We start from the raw sequence: 14,758 nt of genomic DNA, 5'->3' as shown, positions 1-14,758 counted from the left end.
GCTGGGTTGGGGGCTTGAAAGTACCATTTTCTGGTTTGCCTCAGGGGCTCAGATGTCTTGGGCTGGTCCTGCACACAAGGCCCTCCCTTCCCCCCTTCTCCTTCATCGCCCCCTTCTTCTTTCGCCACGCCCCTCCAACCCTCCAAGTGTGCCCATCTTCCAGGGACACTCCTGGACTTACAGAAGCTCACCCAGTTCATCTGGCTTGATCTCAGAATGTCCCACTTTTCCTAAGGGCGTCCCCATTTCCATCAGAGAAATGTTGGAGAGTGTGGAGTTATGTGACTCCTGAGCCATCGGAAGGCAGTCCTGTATAGGGAAGTTCTTTAATGTTTAATGTGTTATGATAATTTTGCTTATATATTTGAGCCACACAGAGTGGCAGGGGAAACCCAGTCAGATGAGTGAATATTATTATTATTATTATTATTATTATTATTATTATTAATACTACTTCTTTTGAATAGAATGTCCCTATTTTCATGGGAGAAATGTTGCAGTGAATGTCCCCAAACCTTTTCAGCTCTGCTCAATTCCTGTTTGTGAAACATCCTTCTCTGTGCAGCTGCCCAAGGAAGCAGGTCAGTTGGAGAAGAGAGACAGAGAAAAGGGGCAGGACGGGGGGCAGGGGAGACCCCAGGGAGAGGTGCGGGCCTACAATGTGAGAAATGCCCTTGTGCAAAGCCATGTTTGGAAAAGAACCACAAAGCCTGGATGGCACCACTGACTGGCAGAGAGAGAGAGAGAGAGAGAGAGAGAGAGAGAGAGAGAGAGTCTGAGAGCCTGACCCAAAATATCCCCTCAACCCAGCACACGTTTTCACAACATGAACCAACACAAAGGTTTCCAATGCTTGCATTTATTAAAAAGAAGAAGCTAAAGCATTTTTGCAGGCAAACCAAATCCAAGCTCCAATCCCGAGCCCATTTACTAAGGAGTCAGGACCCACTGGCCACAGCGGGCTTACTCATGAGTAGACAGGCAGACAGGATGGCTCCCTCTTGACTCCTTCCCAGCATCGCCTTCAGCAGCATCAAGCAAAGCGGTTTCTTCCCCAGCAGAGATGGGGGTGCAGTCGAGGCAGCTGCACATCAGAGGAGAGCAGGGTGGTCTTCCTTTCACCAGAGGTCTTGCACCGGAGATCGGCAGAGTTAACCCCCTCCTGTGAGAAGAGGAAACACTGTTAAAATGGGTGTTGGTGGTGGTTGAGAAAACCCAAACCAGTGACTCCAACTGGGAGGCAGAAGAGCTGCTGTTGTCAGAGTTCCAATTGCACACAGAGGGTCTGTTTTGCAGAGGGTTGGACTAGATGACCCCTCCAGTCCCTCCCAATGCTACGTTTCAATTCTATGATAGTAGGAGAGACCTCTGAGCATTTCATGTATGCACTTGGGGGAATTTGAGCAGGGCTTGACTGCCACACTCACTTTTTTTCTAATGTGGTTCCTTTTTCTTCTTCTTTATGCAAACAGCAACCACAGGAGAGGACACATTTGAGGAGATCATTGTGTTGGTGTGAGTTGGTGTGCATTGAACTCTTTCCCTTCCAATTCTACGATTCTGTGATTCAGTAACCACCTTCACAGGGATGTTTCACACAGGTTGCCTTTGCTATTTGAGGAGGGTCAGCGACTGAGCCCCCACCCTCTCACGCCACGAAGAGCTGTTCTTTCAGCCAAGGGAGGCTAAGGGGAGTTGTGGCTGAGAGGGTTCGAGACCTTTCATGGGGACCGCAAGGGGAGAGGACAGGGTTGTCACAACCCCCAGTGTGCACACTAATATTGTTCCCCTTCACAGTGAACGTAAAGATTTAGAGAGGGAGGGTTGGGGGGGGAGAGCGATGAGTCTCATGTATGTGGGATCATGAGACACCACTGACTTGTTTTCCAGGAAAACTAAGATTATTAATTTTTTGTCTTTCAGAATCCCACTTTAATTTAGAGCTCTGAGCGCTACTTACATATTAATTAACATTTCTTTGCTGAGAAAAGAAAAATCCCATGCTGGGTTTGTGGTAAGAATGTTTTTTTTTAAAAAAAAAACATTTTGTTGTAGAGAACTAAGATAAATATAATTCATAGCAGGAGCAGAATGGGCAGAAGGAAGGAAAACTAAGATTTGATTTAACTCACCTCTACGGCAACACACCACTTGAGGAGTACACCGAAATAGTAGCCTTAGGGGCGGCCGGCACCTAAAAAGTTGCAGTATCCCTCCCTGCCGTCGACATCTTGGAAGGCAATTACTTTGGGCTCTGGTGAAATCTGGAGAGGAAAAAGAAGACACTGAAGGCTCTGTCTCTCAGGACTCTCCTTCCACAACTTCCACAACTTCTTCCACAACAGCCCCTCTGGCTTGGACACCCGGAGGGCACCAGGTTGGGGAAATCTGGTGCAGGAAGAATGCAGGGCTGGAGCAGAGAGCCAGTCCCTTCTTCTGCCTCCCTGCACCTTCAGGACAGGGAGCCAAGGTGGTAGGGAAGGCTGCATCAGAGTCACTGGCTTCACTGGGTGGCCACTGGCAAACTGGGAGAGAGAAGCCCCCTTGCCCAGGAAACTGGCCCGTTCTTTTACCCACCGCAAAGCGGAGTGTGCTGAAGCGCATTATTGCAGATTTGAAAGCAAGAGCTTCCGTGGATCACATAAATGAGGTAATAAGAAGAGATTGGCTGGTGGATCTGGCCAAAGGGGGCCCATCGAGTCCAGCATCCTCTTCTCCCAGGTTCTACGTGAAGTCCCATTTGGGATATTCTCCAGGAAGACAGAGGGGCAAGATCCCACCTTTTTGGGAGTCACAACAAGTGGCTGAGAATAAAGCTGAGAGCTGTGGAGCTACTCAGAGAAGAAGCATCTGAGAACAAGGTCTTACCTGGAGCCAGCAGCATCAAGAGGAGGATGGCAACAGAGAGGAGACAGAAGATCTTCATGGCTGGAGGTTGGTGGGAATCCTGGAGGTACCAGAAGCCAAGTGGAAGAGCAGTTGTCTGGGGAAGGAGAGGTCCCTCTACTTATAGGTGACTGGAGGACTGATGAAATCTTGTGGGATGCCAACCGTTGTTTGCCGGATGGATGTGGCAAGCCCTGAGGGGCATGTGCCAAGGACCAGCCAAAGACCACAGAATCATAGGTTCATCAAGTCCAACCCCATCACAGCTGTAGCATACCTGACAGGTGCCCATCCAACCTCCTGTAAAAGAGAATCCGGCACCTTCTGAAGGGCTCCGTTCCACCGTTGAACAACTCAGAAAGTGAATCTGTTGGTTTGTGTTTTGCTCTCTGCTTACAGTGGCATGGCATCTTTTGATGTCCTCGGGGGGGGGGGGTGTGCTCTGCAGGTGGGACCAGGGCCTGGGTGCAGAGGGTGAACAAAACACTTACCACTAGCCCAACTCTAGACCATCGCTGCTGGGCAGTCATGGGGCACCAAGGTTTCACGGGCCGTGCTGTGCTACCTCCTCACCTTCCCACATCAAGGGGGGAGCCTGCCTGGCCATGGCTGCTCCTGGCAGGTGCCTCCCCCAAACACTGGCTGGGTGGCCATACAGCATGGGGCCAGGGCCCCGGAAGCAAGGCTCCCCCCCCCATTTTTGCATGCTATTTTCACCCATGTGGATACATATTACACCACTTTATGCGTTTTGGTCGACAATGCTTGATTGAACTGCCTTGCAGAATTCATGGAAGGAGAACACTTGGAAGGACAGCTCTGTTCCAAATCATGCATAGTTGAAGAAATTACATGCAACTGAGGTACAAAACGTTCTTTGGGGAAACAGTCCAGCCCTGATGGAGGTGTTCTCATGCAGTCCATGCCCAAGAGCCAGGTAATCTCCCAACACCACACCTGCTTGGGGGCCCAACTAGAAGTTCCTTTGGCCTCACCCAGCTGCAGGGCTCTTCTCAGGATCAGTCCTGAGAATCTTATGGAAACATTTCTGCTTGGGCTTTCTCACCACCCTCTCCAACTCAACAGGTTGTCCCCAACTTTACAAACTGAGTTCTGCATCCTCTCATCTCCCTAGGCACCACCAAAAGCTGGAGGCTATTATCCCACATTGCCCAATACTTTGGAAAGGATTTTGAGGATGCAATAGGTGGGGTCTGCAGGGGACAAGAGCTGGGATTCCCATCCACAACTGGACATCTGTGCCCTTGGATACAACCCCATCGGTCCAGCACCAAGTGATTCTGTTGCCCTTCCATGCTCTCCAAATCCATCTTTCCAAGGGAAAAGCAGCCTTGACCTTCTCTTTCCATGGACACTCTTTGAGCACTGCCCTGCTGTCTATTTGTGAGTGTGTCTGTCTGTGTGTGTGTGTTGTGCTGTGCTGTTTTTATGGTATTTGTGTTGCTTTCTGGATGCTTTGTTTCAACAGTTCTGGATGACACTGGTTTAAAATTCTGTGCATTGTTGTAAATATATGGGGGAATTTAAAAAAGTGGGCACCCAAAGTGAGGACAAGGCTTTTCTATTTAATTTTGGAGAAAGGGGAGAAGTATCGGTGCCAGTCGTGAGCTGTTCTCTGGGCTGTGCCTGTAACATTTAGCAGGCAGTTGCTGGTCTTTTGCAATCTCCACAGAGATGGGCCCCAGGAGATGTCTTCAGCATCCTATCCCAAGAGCCTGAAGTTCAAACCCAGCAGGCAAGGTGGGGAACCTGTGGTCACAGGGCTAAGTCCCATTTCCTACCTGGTCTTGCTTCAAGTTAACAGACAAGCGTTGCTCCATCGGATGCCCACAGGCAGCAAAGTTGGGTGAAGCAATGCCAGATTCATCACAGTGAATTTGGGAATGAGCCCAGATCAGAAGGTGATATTGGGGGGACAGTGCATGGGATTGGGGAGCAGCAATGCCAAAGACATCCCTTGCAATGCAAACAGATTCAGGGATGGAGCTGGAGAAAAGGGGCAAAAAAGAACATTTCAGGTTCCTTGAAACTATTGTTACGCAGCAGCCAAATCTCTGAGTTGGGGAAAAAGCCACGCACTTCTGTGCTTGCCCAGAATTCGGTTTCCTTGGAATGAAGGTCAGTGGAGGCTGTGCTGTCGTTTGGATATCCTGTGTTATCTACACATATAGGCAGTCTGAGCATAAAATGCTGGGCTTCAAAGCATTAACACACACTCCCTTCAAAAAAATCCTCCGTCTCAGTCAGAGCTTTGGATTTGGTACACAGCAAGCCCATCTCTGTGCCTCTCGCTTCCAACCTGCATCCTGCAAAACTCTCAGACTGGCTCAGGACCTCTTTACCTCCAATGCCACCTCTCCCCATGTGTACAGACCTGGATCCTGAGATCATCATCTTAGACCCTTCTACAATCATGGGTAAATCATAAAATTGTGGAGTGAGGAGGGACCCTGAGGGTCATCCCGTTCAAGCCCCTTCAATGCAGGAAACTCAACTAAAGCATCAATGACAGATAGCCATCCCACCCCAGCTCCAGTGAAGGAAAGGCCACAAGCTCCTCCACAAATCCATATCCAGAACCTTGAGATGTCTCCCTTTCCCCTTCATGCTCTATTCTGGGGGCTGACCATTCCTCAATGTTCCCTCCCCACTTTACTCGAGGGGCAGCTAGTGTAGGGACCATCAGATATTTGTGGACTGCATCTCCCATTACTCCTGGCTGGTGGCCCTTCTGGCAGCTGGCTCATGCCCCCTCAAAATCATGTGCCCGGGGCTACAGCCCAGCTGGCACTCCCCACAATGAGCAGGAGAAAACAAGCTTGCCCCTTCCTCCTTGTGAAAGCCCTTCAGATATTGGAAGATGCTTCTCATATCTCTGCTCAGTCTCCCCAACTCCCTCAATCGTGTGCCTATTAATATTATTATGTGCTCTTGACCTTTGTCTCTTCATTGCATTCCCATCTGCAATTTTACGTTGCATTCCCACGTCAAAACGCTCTACCTCTCTTTTTCTTTTTCACCTCACCCCCCCTCCAATCTCTCCTCCAACCCCTCTTCTTTTCACCTGGGTCAGAGTTTCTTTCTGGATTAAAAGCAGACATAAAGCATTGTGGGTGTGTTTGCACGCTTCTCTGATGGATGAAGAAGGGGAGCCCAACTCAGTTTTCCTGATGAAAAGAAAGATAAGGGAGGAGATACAGGTCCTTGGGGGAGAAGGCTGCCCATGGCTACCAGCCAAGATGGCTACTTTCTCCTTCCCCTGCTGGAGACCGGAGGCCTCTGAACATCATTGGCCCAGAATCACAAGTGGGGAGAGTGGTGTTCACTCAGGTCGTCCTTGCAGGCTACCAAGGGCCCTGGTTCACATGGGATTCCCAGGAACTGGCATTAAGAAGCATTGTGTCCACTCACTGCAGAGGCAGAGCATCTCCCTCATGGTCAGCAAACCCTGGTCTGGATTTCAAGCCATCAGAGTTGGTGGTCATCCCTGCTCCCTGGGCGAGGGAGTTCCAAAAGTTTCACTACAAGCTGCATGAAGAAGCGTTTGGTTTTATCTCTCCCGCATCTCCTGACACTCAGCTTCCTGTCATGTCTCCATTGCGCTCCTATATGAACCCACCCTACCTCCCATTGGGAAACCCCTGCATCTCTTCCACCTTTTCCCCACACACAACCTGCCCCACTCATCCAGCTGCTTGTTAGCCTAGGCATTCTGGAGGGCAGTGTGTCAGCATCTGGCAAATTACTCCATGTGTTTTCCAGAGCCAGTGTGGTGTAGTGGTTAAGAGCGGTAGTCTTGTAATCTGGGGAACAGGGTTCGCGTCTCCGCTCCTCCACCTGCAGCTGCAACTTTGAAGTCACACTTCTCTGAAGTCTCTCAGCCCCACTCACTTCACAGAGTGTTTTTTGTGGGGGAGGAAGAGAAAGGAGAATGTTAGCCGCTTTGAGACTCCTGAAGGGGAGTGAAAGGCGGGATATCAAATCCAAACTCATGATTCCACATCAGTTTGCTTAGAAACACAAGCTCATCAGCATTTTGGGGTGAAATTTTTCCTAATACACAGGCATTTTTATGTAATCGTACCTAATATACCCTTTTTTTTGCAAGGCTGTTCCCCCCCCCATTCTTTCATGCTATTCTCTCCAATATGAATAGATATTACACCACTGTATGTGTTTTGGTGCACATTACCTGATTGAACTGCCTTGTGGAATTCATGGAAGGAGAACACTTGGAAGGACAGCTCTGTTCCAAATCATGCATAGTTGAAGAAATTACATGCAACTGAGGTACAAAACGTTCTTTGGGGAAACAGTCCAGCCCTGACGGAGGTGTTCTCATGCAGTCCATGCCCAAGAGCCAGGTAATCTCCCAACACCACACCTGCTTGGGGGCCCAACTAGAAGAGCCTTTGGCCTCACCCAGCTGCAGGGCTCTTCTCAGGATCAGTCCTGAGAATCTTATGGAAACATTTCCGCTTGGGCTTGCTCACCACCCTCTCCAACTCAACAGGTTGTCCCCAACTTCACAAACTGAGTTCTGCATTCTCTCCTCTCCCTAAAGGTAAAGGTAAAGGTACGCCTGCCCGTACAGGCCAGTCTTGACAGACTCTAGGGTTGTGCGCTCATCTCACTCTATAGGCCGGGAGCCAGCGCTGTCCGCAGACACTTCCGTGTCACGTGGCCAGCATGACGAAGCTGCTCTGGTGAGCCAGAGCAGCACACGGAAACGCCGTTTACCTTCCCGCTAGTAAGCGGTCCCTATTTATCTACTTGCACCCGGGGGTGCTTTCGAACTGCTAGGTTGGCAGGCACTGGGACCGAGCAACGGGAGTGCACCCCGCCGTGGGGATTCGAACCACCGACCATGTGATCGGCAAGTCCTAGGCCCTGAGGTTTTACCCACAGTGCCACCCGCGTCCTTCTCCTCTCCCTAGGCACCATCAAAATCTGGAGGCTGTTATCCCACATTGCCCAATACCTTGGAATAGATTTTGAGGATGCAATGGGTCTGCAGGGGAAAAGAGCTGGGATTACCATCCACAACTGGACATCTGTGGCCTTGGATCCAACCCCATCAGTGCCACACCAAACTATTCTGTTGCCGTTCCACGCTCTTGAATATTCCCCAGATCCATTTTTCCAAGGGAAAGGCAGGCATAACCTTCTCTTTTTATGGACACTCTTTGAGCACTGTCCTGTTTGTTTGTTTGTTTGTTTGTTTGTTTGTTTGTTTGTTTGTTTGTTTGTTTGTGTCTGTCTGTCTGTCTGTCTGTCTGTCTGTCTCTCTCTCTCTCTCTCTCTGTCTCTCTGTGTGAAAGGCAGCCTTAATCTTGTCTTTTCCTGGACAGTCTCTAAGCACTGTCCTGCTGTCTATGTGTGAGTGTGTGTTTGTGTGTTGTGCTGCTTTTATGGTATTTGTGTTGCTTGCTTGATGCTTCATTTTAATATTGCTGCGTTACACTGGTTTGAGCTTCTGTGCATTCTTGTGAATATATGGGGGGAACTAGTAGGTCAGGGCAATTCTTTTATATTTGAATTTGGAGATGGGGAGAAGTATCAGTGCCAGTCATGAGCTGTTGGTCTGGGCTGTGCCTGTAACATTTAGCAGGCAGTTGCTGGTCTTTTGCAATCTCCACAGAGATGGGCCCCAGGAGATGTCTTCAGCCTCCTTTCCCAAGAGCCTGAAGTTCAAACCCAGCAGGCAAGGTGGGGAACCTGTGGTCACAGGGCTAAGTCCCATTTCCCCACCTGGTCTTGCTTCAAGTTAACGGACAAGCGTTGCTCCATCGGATGCCCACAGGCAGCAAAGTTGGGTGAAGCAACTGCCAGATTCAGCCCAGTGAACTTGGGAATTATCCCAGATTAGAAGGTGATATCGGGGGGACAGGGGGTGGGAGTGGGGAGCAGCAAGGTCAAAGACATCCCTTTCCATGCAAATAGATTCAGGGATGGAGCTGGAGAAAATGGGCAAATAACACATGTGAGGATTCCTTGAAAATATTGTTACACTGCACCCAAATTGCTGAGCATGGAGAAAACCCAGGGGGTTCAGTGTTTGCCCGGAGTTTGGAGATATAGATTTTTTTTTTTTACCATATAGAGAGAGCCTGAGCAGAAAATGGATGGGTTCACAGCATTAACACCCCCCAAATCATCGTTCTCAGTTCCTCACAGCTTTGGGTCCCCTGTACAGCAAACAGGAATCTGTGTCTCCAGCTTCCAGGCTGCTTCCAACTCAGCTCTCACACTCCACATGGGCTCAGGACCAAAATATCTCAAGGGACGCCTCTCCCCATATGAACTGACCTAGACCCTGAGATCATCATCAGAAGCCCTTCTTCATGTGCCCCCTTCTCAAGAGGTCTATAGGGCGGCACTATGAGATGAGGTCTTTTCTGTGGTGGCTCCCTGTTTGTGGATTGCTTTTCCCTGGGAAGCACACTGTGCTACTTTAGGTGCCAGGCAAATACATTCCTCTTCTTCCAGCCTTAGAATAATGAAAAAAATCTCTGGTCTTTTACACTATGTGTGGGTGTTACTGTTTGCTTTCTTAATATGGTATGTATATGGATGTTTTTGTATTTTAAACTGTGCTGTGGTCCTCAAATAAAGGGTTGTATAGAAATCTAATTGACGGCTTCGGGTTTCCGGTTGCCTTAATGGCACAGCTCCAATGATAGTGGAGACCATTGGTGAAGAACTAAACAAAGATGAAAGAGGGTAATTATTTTTGTAAACTCCACCCAGGACCCGGGGGGCGTGAGCTTCACTTGTGGATCCTCTCTGTACCTTTCTTTTGAACCTATATGGAGGTGGAAACCAGGGATATGCTCACCTATTAGCCTGCAGGATCCCTCTCAGTAGCAGCTCTTCCCACCTGCCTTATTTTTTTTTTTAAAAAAATAATATTTATTAAAGTTTTAAAGGTTACAAAAAGAAAAAGAAAACACACCAAGTTAAACACAGACTTGTATAGATACAATTAAACCAAAAAGAAAAAGAAAAAAAGGAAAAAAACACAATGAACCTTCCCATAGCTTATCTTTCATTTGCTTATTTCCTTGACCTCCTCGCACCTCCCTTTTTTGTATTCTAGTTCGGTTAGCTATTTCAAGAAATCCTTTCCATCCTTCCCAATTTTTATCCTAATATAATGTAACTTTACCTTTCCTCCTTTCATCCATTAACAGTCTATTTTTACTTAATCCTTTATAATACTTCTGCTAAAGCCCCATAACTTCATTCCAGCCTCCTTCTAACATTCCTTAATTTTACAATGTTTCTGTAAATAGACTTTAAATTTCTTCCAATCTTCTTCCACCGACTCTTCTCCCTGGTCTCGGATTCTACCAGTCATTTCTGCCAATTCCATATAGTCCATCACCTTCATCTGCCATTCTTCCCGGGTGGGTAGATCTTGTGTCTTCCAGTACTTTGCAATAAGTATTCTTGCTGCTGTTGTAGCATACATAAAGAAAGTTCTATCCTTCTTTGGCACCAATTGGCCGACCATGCCCAGGAGAAAGGCCTCTGGTTTCTTCACCACCTGCCTTATTCTTTTGAGATGCTGATGAGGACACTCCAGTGGCCAGCGAAGGTCCTAGTCTTACAAAGAAAGTTGTCTCACCAGCTCAGCAAACTCCTCTCTTAGATCCTAACCCTCTGTGGGTTCAGATCCCCAAGAATTGGAAGAGATGAAGGGCACTCCCTGATCCACAGCAAGATGAGGAAGCTTTTTGCCTGAGCCTCCAGGTGTCAACACCTCACAGGCTGTCGATGTGGAGCAGGATGCCAACTGACTTGCAAGCAAGAGGAGAGGAGAGGGGAGCTGGCATCAGGGTTGGATTGGGGGCAGCGGTCCAGGACTTCACTTAGCAAAAAGAGGAGGAACCCCAGATCCAGCAGGGCTGGCTCCACCGCATTTTGAGGGGCTCACTTGCCTTTTCCCCTCTGCTTGCTTCTTATCTGAAGCACCAATTGCTTCTGTGTGCAGACTTTAAAATATTTTCCAACTGTGGACATTTCCTGGCTCAGGAGCTAACAGAGGCAGTCATTGCTAGTTGCCGTAGTGCAATTCCCACTTCCCTTTGGTCAGCATCCTAAACTCCACCGTGAGTAACCCAGAAAAAGCATTGGCTTGCGGGGGATATTGGAATTGAGCCCTTGGTGGTATGATGGGATGGAAGCAGGGAGGGAGGGGAAGGAGAGCATCACCTGAACCAAACCTGGTGGCTTAGGTGAGTGTCACTCAGATAATGGGGAGGAGGAGCCCACCTGAGGGGCCTCACCTGTCTTGGATGAAAATGAGGCTTTGGAACTCCCTCAGACCCCCTTCCTTAAGAAGACAAGGATGAGGAGCCTGGAGTTCTCCAGATAATGTTGAGGACTAACAATGGTGACTCTGAGATTTTGTGTTTGTATGTGTGTCACATCGGATAGTAGAGTCTGACCCCCAAAATCCCCCCTCCCCACACACATTTTCACAACAGATTTTTCCAATGTTTGCATTTATAACTCAATGGCAACATAATAGGCCAATTGAACCCCAAAAACGAGGCCTCCCACACCATTTTTGGCATCTCCCCCCCTAAGACGTTGACATCTCCAATTATCTCATTGGGCTCTGGTGAAATCTGCTTCTTCTTTCTCCACCTCCTCCCCACTTTCTCTGCCCTGGTCAAGTCCTCCTTAGGAAACATCCCGTCCCTCTGTGTGCAACTGCCCAAGGAAGCGCGGCAGTTGGAGAGGAGATATGGGGAAAGAGGCACAAGGAGAAGCAGGGGGTGGGGTGGGCAAGAGGGGTGGGCCCACAATTTGAGAAATGCTCTTGTGCAAAGCCATGTTTGCAAAAACAACCACAAAACCTGGATGGCACCACTGACTGTCCTCGAAGAATGCATTTTCCAAAGTGCATTCAGCCTACAATAAAGATAAGGGAGGAGATACAGGTCCTTGGGGGAGAAGGCTGTCCATGGCTACCAATGGCCATGGATCACATGGGATTCCCAGGAACTGGCATTAAGAAGCATTGTGGCCTCTCCCTGCAGAGGCAGAGCATCTCCCTCATGGCCAGCAGCCCCTGGTCTGCATTTCAGGGCATCCGAGTCGGTGGTCATCCCTGCCTCCTGGGTGAGGGAGTTCCATAGTTTCACTGCAAGCTGCACGAAAAAAGCCCTTGGTTTTATCTCTCCTGAATCTCCCGACACTCAGCTTCCCGTCATGTCTCCATTGCACTCCTATTTAAATCCAACTTACTTCCCATCAGGAAACCCCTGGATCTCCTCCACCTTTTCCCCACAGGCAACCTGCCCCACTGATCTCGCTGCTTGGTAGTCTTGGCATTCTGGAGGGCAGAGTGTCAGCATCTGACAAAACACTCCCAGGGCAAAGGATTTCTCTGGAGCCATTCACGTCAAGGGATGTTTTGCCCTGGAGTTCAAGGTGAGCTGCAGCAATTACATTCTCATCCAGGATTCCCTGCTGACGATCTTGATGGAAAAGGCCATCAGATGGGAGCTGAAGTCAAGGTGAGCTTGAGGATCTGAGCGGTGGTGGCTCCCCTTTGTTGCAAGTTCTTAGAGGGAGAGACGATGCTGTCAACAGCCATTGGAGCTCCTGCCAGAGGGAACGGGGAAACCAAACAGCTGGCGCATCACTCTTTTTTAGACCTGTTCCCCTCCAGATGTTTTGGAATACCAGATGTTTCAGATGTAATCATTTCAATTCTAAAATGCATGCCCTGCTTCTTCCATTCCACAAAGGATTTGCTCAAAGCATCAAAGCAACATTGGTCCACACATTAAAATACAGAGCAATCTGAAAACAGCAGCTAAAAGGGGAGGGGTGGGCAATTTGGTCAATTTCAATTTTCCACAGTTTCATTTTCCCAAACTGCCTTAAAATACAGAAACATTCTCCTGAAAACTAATTAGCATTTTTTTGGCAATTTTTTCCAAATATGCAGGTATTTCCTTGGTCTACATTACTTGACTGGAGAACTGCATTGCAAAATTCAGATTACAGCAGATTTGGAAGTTTAACTTGGTGTTGTCCAGAAAGTACAAATTTGGTAGGCTGTCCTGCAATTTGAACTGACTCCATTTCCCACCACCACTCCTGAGCAACCCCACCGAGAACTCCAGCAACAGTCAAGAAAGAGCAACAGTTTGATTTCATATCAACTTGGGGGTGTTCCTGCATATTCCTTTTTATATTTGATAGATCAGGGATGTCAACTGATAGCAAAGGCAGGGAAAGAAATATTTTCTTATGCAAGATTCTTGCACTTTGTTTGAACAATGAATTTGGATGCCTGGTGAAGGCCTATATTTATATGTGCCAAAGGGATTTGTTGATCAATAAAATTACATCAAGCATCAAGTATTCTTCCTTTCTTCGGGTGCTGGCCATTCCTTGCTATTATCTCCCCATCATCCTATGGGCATAGCTGGACTTAATCTCCCATCATTCCTGGCTGCTAGCCCTTCTGGCTTGTGGGGCGGAAGGGAGCTGGGGGTCCCCATCAACATCTGGAAGGCACCACCCTGGCTACCACTTACCCTAGCCCGTTAACTCTAAGGAGAGTCTCCCTCTCCACCTTACCTGGTGCTCCTGGGAGCAGGAGGGAGAAGGCAGCCAAGAGACCAGGTGGAAGAGCTTCTGGGCTGCATGTCGGAGACTCCAGGGCAGAGCGGAGGTGGGGAGCTTCTCCGTGTTTCTAGGTCACTGGGGGGTTGTGACACCTTCAGGGGTCTTTGGAAATCTTGCGGGGGGAGGGGAGGATGAGCACAGCCCACAGGCCTTCCCAACACAGAGTCTCCACCAGTTTCTGCAGAAGACAAGGAAGCAGAGAAATGTCCACAAAGGCAGAGAGTGAGAATGATAGTCTTGAAGTCTTTGTAGGGATGGGGACCAAAGTGAGAAGACGGGAGATCTGGGTGCAAGGCACAACTCACACCTGGGTCAAACACAGTCTTCAGAAACCTGGTGCTCTCCAAATGTTTGGGACTACAATTCCCATCGCCCCCAGCCTGCAAGACCATGTGAGGCCAAAGGTGAGAGGAGATTTTGCATTCATATGCTACTTGCCTGTAAAAAGATCCAGAGTAGTTTACAAAAGAGCGTGAGAATATCTGTGGGGCAGCCACACCCAGGGGTTTGGTCATGGATAAATCCACAGGCATAGCTATGACTTTATCCAGAATCTTGAGATGTCTCCCCTTCCCCTTTTTGCTCTATTTTGGGTGCAGACCATTTCTTGCTGTTCCCTCCCCATTTTACTTGAAGGGCAGCTAGTGTTGGGACTGTCAGATATTTGTGGACTGCATCTCTCATTACTCCTGGCCGGTGGCCCTTCTGGCTTGTGGGGCTAGGGGTGCTGGAGGTCCCCCTCAACATTGGGAAGTCCCCACATTGGCTCCCAGGAACAGGAAGAAGGGGACAACACAGAGATATTTCATATTTTATTTTGGGGAGGGGAGAGAAATATCAGTGCTTGCTGTGGGCTGTTAGTCTGGGCTGTGCCTGTAACATTTAGCAGGCAGTTGCTGGTCTTTTGCAATCTCCACAGAGATGGGCCCCAGGAGATGTCTTCAGCATCCTTTCCCAAGAGCCCAAAGTTCAAACCCAGCAGGCAAGGTGGGGAACCTGTGGTCACAGGGCTAAGTCCCATTTCCCCACCTGGTCTTGCTTCAAGTTAACGAACAAGCGTTGCTCCATCGGATGCCCACAGGCAGCAAAGTTGGGTGAAGCAACTGCCAGATGCAGCCCAGGGAAATTTGGAATTAGCCCAGATCAGAAGGCGATATTGGGGCACAGTGGGTGGGATTGGGGAGCAGCAATGCCACAG

At 48.8% G+C, this 14,758-nt stretch overlaps 1 long non-coding RNA gene across 1 annotated transcript; it reads right to left on the bottom strand.

The window, feature by feature from the left end:
- Positions 1-843: 843 nt before the first annotated feature.
- LOC307212002 lies at positions 844-3,118 on the bottom strand. Its single transcript, XR_013836713.1, has 3 exons — positions 2,869-3,118; positions 2,133-2,264; positions 844-1,162 (listed from the first exon to the last, which is right to left on the bottom strand). It is a non-coding gene; the product is annotated as an uncharacterized lncRNA (long non-coding RNA).
- Positions 3,119-14,758: the final 11,640 nt, after the last annotated feature.

This window comes from Podarcis cretensis (genome assembly GCF_951804945.1).
Source record: "Podarcis cretensis genome assembly, chromosome: 3".
Lineage (NCBI taxonomy): Eukaryota > Metazoa > Chordata > Lepidosauria > Squamata > Lacertidae > Podarcis > Podarcis cretensis.
The sequence above is the reverse complement of the archived record's forward strand: the minus strand, read 5'-3'. Positions and strand labels throughout refer to the sequence as shown.